Source organism: Acinonyx jubatus, chromosome E4, assembly GCF_027475565.1.
Source record: "Acinonyx jubatus isolate Ajub_Pintada_27869175 chromosome E4, VMU_Ajub_asm_v1.0, whole genome shotgun sequence".
In the NCBI taxonomy this organism is placed as follows: domain Eukaryota; kingdom Metazoa; phylum Chordata; class Mammalia; order Carnivora; family Felidae; genus Acinonyx; species Acinonyx jubatus.
In genome coordinates this window covers 57,733,262-57,739,261 of record NC_069395.1, presented here as the reverse complement: position 1 = coordinate 57,739,261, position 6,000 = coordinate 57,733,262, and positions in this window count along the sequence as shown.

Genomic DNA, 6,000 nt, shown 5'->3' with positions numbered 1-6,000 from the left:
TTGCTGCTAGTCCTGACTCCACAGGGAGTCAGATCAGATACTAGCAAGGGCAGACGTTGAAGGTAAGGCTCCCAATGCTAAGAGCCATAGAGACCTCTGAGTGGGCTCAAGAAAAACACCCAGGAGGCTGGCGCCGGAGGGCCAGGAAGTGGAGGGAAGGTGAGACCTCAGGACGGTTGCAGAGCAAAAGCTCCCCAGCAAGGAAAAGCAAGAGGAGCTGGGAGAATCCTCCCCAAGGTCATGCGGAGAGAGATGGTTAAGAACGAAGTGTTGAGGGGCTCTCGGTTTCCTTCCTGCTAACTCTCCTGTCATGGCCAATGTAACTTAACTGTTGCTTTGTGTTCCCTCAGAGGGGGGAAGAAACGGAACCGAGGCTGGAGCCAATCAGCCGTATCAATCGAGAGCTAAGACTAGGTTTGGGTCGTCTTAAACTCGGAAGCTGTATTTGCTGTTTGGAGCGTCTTCTTAAAATTTCTCTTTGTTTTCCCTTGGTTCGTCTGGGGGATATCCTTTTGAAAATACCCGGGAGACTTATTTCCATTAAGAAAGTTGGAAATGATGGGGCGCCTGGGTGGTTCAGTCGGTTGGGCGTCCGACTTCGGCTCAGGTCGCGATCTCACTGTTCCCGTGTTCAAGCCCAGCGTCGGGCTCTGCGCTGACAGCTCAGAGCCTGGGGCCTGCTTCGGATTCTGTGTCTCCCTCTCTCTGCCCCTCCCCCACGCAAGCTCTGTCTCTCTGTCTCAAAAGTAAATCAACATTGAAAAAAAAAGTTAAAAAAAAAAAAGAAAGTTGGAAAAGAGAAAAGGCATTTTCCTCTGCCCACAGGCCAGGGGAGCAGAGGGCCCCTAGTGGTCAATGTTGGAACTGCAGCAGCCCCAGCCGTCCGGTGTGAGGACCTTGGGTTGGAGGGGGGAGATGGGGAGGGGGGAGATGGGGAGGGGGGAGATGGGGAGGGGGGAGATGAGGAGGGAGAGATTGGGAGGAGGGCAAGGAGAAAATAATAGAAAAGAGAAGAAAAGGAAAAGAATGAGGAAATGCCAACATGGGAATATAAAACATATGGTATATTCAGTATTTACTTTTAGCAAACAAATCTAATACTTTTATCCAATACAAGATCATATTTTGTTTCTCTACAGAAAAATTAAAACATTAGGGTATTTTTGATATAAAGGTTAGAATTTTTGTAGCAAAATAGTATTGCTGAAAGAATTGTTCTGATTACTGTTTGAATGATGGCCACGTGTTATACATAAGCTATAGACTTAACTGAATTTAAAATATTCCATCAGAGACGGCAACGTTCTACCATATACTTGTGGTCACAACAAAAATTTATTAAAAGATAAGTATTACCAGTGGGGCGGACAGATAATGAGACATATATTTAAGGTTGAATTATTAATATTTTCTGTCTCCAGTCCTGTCAAGTTTTCTGATGCTTATAATTTTATTATTGTTTTAATGTTTACTTATTTTTCAGAGACAGAGAGGGAGAGAGAGGAAGAGGGGCAGAGAGGGAGGGAGACATAGAATCTGAAGCAGGCTCCAGGCTCTGAGCCCAACGCAGGGCTCGAACTCAGGAACCCCGAGACCATGACCTGGGCTGAAGTGGAATGCTTAAATGACTGAGCCACCCAAGTGCCCCTGTTGCTTATAATTTTATTTGGTGATAATGTGAAAAGTTTTCATTGAAAGTCCTTTGTTAAAGGGAGTCCCCCCATCAAATGGCTTTCTTGATCTCTGCCCCTTATTTCTCCCATGGGGTAAATCCTACAGAGACAAACCTGTGACTTCCAAATCTTAGTACCTATTAAAATTACATGGAGAGCTTTGAAAAAAATAGAGATTCCTGGGTCCCTCCCGATGCCTACTAAATGAACAATTTGTGAGGCGGTCTCAGACTAGCATTTGGAACTATGGCCTGTACTTTCCTACAATGCTGGTAAAGTGTTTGTATAGGCATTGAAAAGCAATCTGGCAATATCTACTCAGTTATAATAATTGTATGCCCTTTGACTCAGAAATCCTACTCCTGGGACTCTATTCCATAGAAATAAAAACACCAGCGGCACCTGGGTGCCTCGGTCAGTTGAGTGTCCAACTTCAGCTCAGGTCATGAGCTCACAGTTTGGGGGTTCGAGCCCCATGTCGGGCTCTGTGCTGACACCTCAGAGCCTGGAGCCTCCTTCGGATTCTGTGTCTCCTCCTCTCTCTGCCACCCCCGGCTCGTGCTCTGTCTCTCTCTGCCTCTCAATAGTAAATAAACATTAAAAAAAAAAAGCAAAAAAATAATTAAGTATGCAAATGCGAAGTTCTAGAAGATGACAAAGACAGATGAAAATTGATGGGAGTTTTAATGAGACCAAGAGTAAGTTTCTTCTTAAATTTGCTACTTAAATGCAGAATCTGTGATTGTGTGGGTTTTCTTTTTAAGAGAAGGAAAAAATAAACCTCTGCTCTGGACTCCAGCTGGGAAGAATTGCTTCCCTTAAAAGGCGTATGAAAGAGTTTAGACTTTCCAGCCAGACGTTCTTGAGTTTGGCTTTCGATTCTATCACTTAAGGAGCCTTGCAATCTTAAGTAAGACACTTTGACTTCTCTAAGCTCTGGTTTCTTTGACTATAAAGTAGGGATAATAATTGTACCTGTGGGTAAAGGGCTTAATGTAGTCCCCGCACACAGCAAACTTTAAAAAAAGGTAGCTTCGTGGTCGATTAATTAATTGCAATATTAATTGGAATTTTTTTATTTTTACTCCTGTGGAACTGTCCAAGAGAAAAAGCTATTTGTGCTGTACTCTCAGTATTTCCCTCCCCTGCTCTAAAAGGGCTTCTTTTTTTATTTATGTATTTTGAGAGAGAGAGAAGAGAGAGAGAGAGAATTCCAAGCTGATAGCGCAGAGCCCCACGTAGGGCTTGATCTTCTGAACTGTGCGATCATGACCTGAGCTGAAATCGAGAGTCGGATGCTTAACCCACTGAGCCACCCGGGTGCCCCCTAAAAGGGTTTCCTGTTTCAGGGGATATTTGCATCGTTTGGTGGGGGAAGGGGAGGGGAGGGGAAGTGGGAGACAGGCAAAAACAGAGACATCGAGACTTCTGCCAACGGAGAAGGATACGGAGAATTAGGGGAACCATGAGTGGCACGGACCTCCCTCCCCACGCCCTCCATACGTCCTGCAACCTGGGACAGGGCAGGATCCCCACGCGACAGAACTCTCAGGGGGGCTGAGCACAGGCAGCGGGACTCCAGCACTCCAGGAAGCTGCAGGCTGGACTTGTGGGCATCGCAGGGGTGAGCACGTGGGCCAAGACCAGAGAGGCTTCCTCAAGCATTTTCCCCTGCGTACGATCCAGAACCCTAACACCTTTGCATCAGCCTCAGGACAGGGGTGGATCGCACTGGGGTGAGGATAGCACTCGGCTGAGGTTCTGAGTTGAATTTAACCTGATTTGAAGAAAAGGCAGGGGCTATCTCTAGTGTTGCAAGTACCTTCCGTATTTGTATTCTTTTTCTTATTTGCTTTATTACTGTGTGATACTGGGGAGGTAGGCTGTTTGACCCTTACCCTCAGCTTCCTCCTCTGTAGAATGGGCATGATAGCGGGTAGCTCCCAGAGTCGTGGCAGGTGAAGGTTGAGAGGGAGCGTGTGTCTGCAACGCCGTCTATAACTGGTCACTGTTACCGCCCCTGCTATCATTCCCGTGGGCGTTCTGGGCTCTTGGCCTCTGGACATGACGCTTTAGCGCTTAGAGTCATTTTTCCTCTTCTGCTGTTTGAATCCTACTTCATCATTCAAGTTCTAACGGAAGCACGGTCCGTTTATGCCTTCCTTGACCACGAGGCAACATTCCTTTCTCTGGACTCCTGAGGCATTTCTTGATTGCGCTCCATTCTCCTTTCACTCATCTGACATTTCTTAGACACCCTCCGAGCGGCAGGTACACCCAGGGGAAGAAGACAAGGTCTTGCCCCCACCCCCCACAGCTCACGTAAGCAAATTGTGTCCATGGTTTTGTTTTTTTTTTTCCCTGCCCCCAGAGTGGTCAAGGTTGTACTTACCGCAAAGAAAATGTGCACATGAGCATCTATCGTATTCACTTTCCACGCCGTGTAGCCTGGGATTGAGCTGGTGACTCTGGGGGCCGGCTGGGCTGCCCTTTCCACAATGGCTTTGGCTTGGGGCTTCTGGGAGGAAACACCGTGAGCAATCCGAGAACAGCGGGATCTCCTGCACCACAGGAACACTTCCAGCTCCTTGATGTGGTGGACGAGGAACCTCCAGAAGCTTCTGGGCAGCGTGGGCTTTGTTTTCTGGTTGCCCCATGGCCCTCGTGGGGCATCACCATCTGGCCCTGGAGGGAGGACTTGATGCTGGGGTAGGAGACGGCTGCCATCCCAGCTGGTGGTGTGAAAAGGGAGCGTATGGCTTTTTTTTATGGAGATGTGTCATGTTCCCCAATACGCTATCTGCTTCCTAAGGTCAGAGGTGATGTCCTTTACTTCAGTATTGTCTAGAGAGAACAGTGCCTAGAATACAGAAGATACAACATGGATGCTCTCTTGACTGGGTGTGCCCTGAGGCAAGTGATTCCTCCTTCCCCTTTCTTTCAGACCTAGATTCCCCCTCTGTCATTTAGTCCGAAGTGGCGCTTCCTGGGCATCGTGGTCCGTATCATTAGCCTCTTTTCCCAACCCAGCACAAACCAAGCTCGTATATGTTGGGATGCATAAAATAACACAATATTTGAAAGATGGCTGACAGGATTGGGGTGCGATCTGTGGCATGGACCCGTAGGATTCTGGGCAGATGCTCCTACCCAGTCCCCACTTTACCCCTGCTCGGTCACCTGAGTGGCTTCAGAATTACTCAGAACAAAGAGCCAAAAATCATTGGGATTTCCAGAATTCCGTGTTAGGGTCAAGTAATAGTTGCCTGCATCTTTCCACGTTTGCGTCACAATCAGGAAAACAGGCCTGAGTGGTTGAACGTTTGAATCATTATAGTAACTGATATTTGCATAGCCGTTAATGGTTTAGGAAGGGTCCCACATTTGTGAGGAAGCTAAGGGAAGTCATTCGATCGTCATCGTTATTATTATTACCACTATGAGGTTACAAAAATACAGATTCCAAACATTATCTCAAGGCCTTATGGAACCACAAGGCAGTAGCAGATTCAGGAAACGAACAGGCCGACTATTCCAACTCCTGTGGTCTTTGCATTACATCACACGGTGCTTTTTGCTTCACTTTCCCAAAAGCCCACCTCGTCTAGCCCTCAAAGATTTCTTTCATCGTTTAAGGAGGAAATAGATGTCTACATTCGGTCACTTCCCGACATGCCTAGTTCACAGCCAAGCTGAAGTAACCACCCTTGGTTTCAAATACCCTGCTATTTATTTATTGTTTTTAATTTTTTTTCTTAATGTTTTTATTTATTTTTGAGACAGAGAGAGACAGAGCATGAGCAGGGAAGGGGCAGAGAGAGAGGGAGACACAGCATCGGAAGCAGGCTCCAGGCTCTGAGCCATCAGCCCAGAGCCCGACGCTCAAACTCACGGACCGCGAGATGGTGACCTGAGCCGAAGTCGGACGCTCAACCGACGGAGCCACCCAGGCGCCCCTCAAATACCCTGCCATTTATTTAGGCAGCAACCACTATAACCCCCTGGTTCCACACAAGAGGGTACTTCTCAGGAGAAAAAAAAGAAAGACATTCCTTGGGTGGCGGTGGGGGAGTCGGTCATAGGAAACACACGGAGAAACAATCTGATACTGTTATCGAGTTGATTCGTTAATCGTGCCTTCCTTGGGGAATATTTGTTAAACTGAATCGTGGTTATGCGGTAATCAATTAGCTCTCGCTGTGTGACGAGAAGGTCATTGTTTTCTCGCTGAGGTAATAAGAAAGCCCAGTATAATCCGGGCCTCTTTATTTGTGCCGTAACTTAAGTCAGCTAATACATTTCCCGGACACCCTCCGAGCATTTGCAA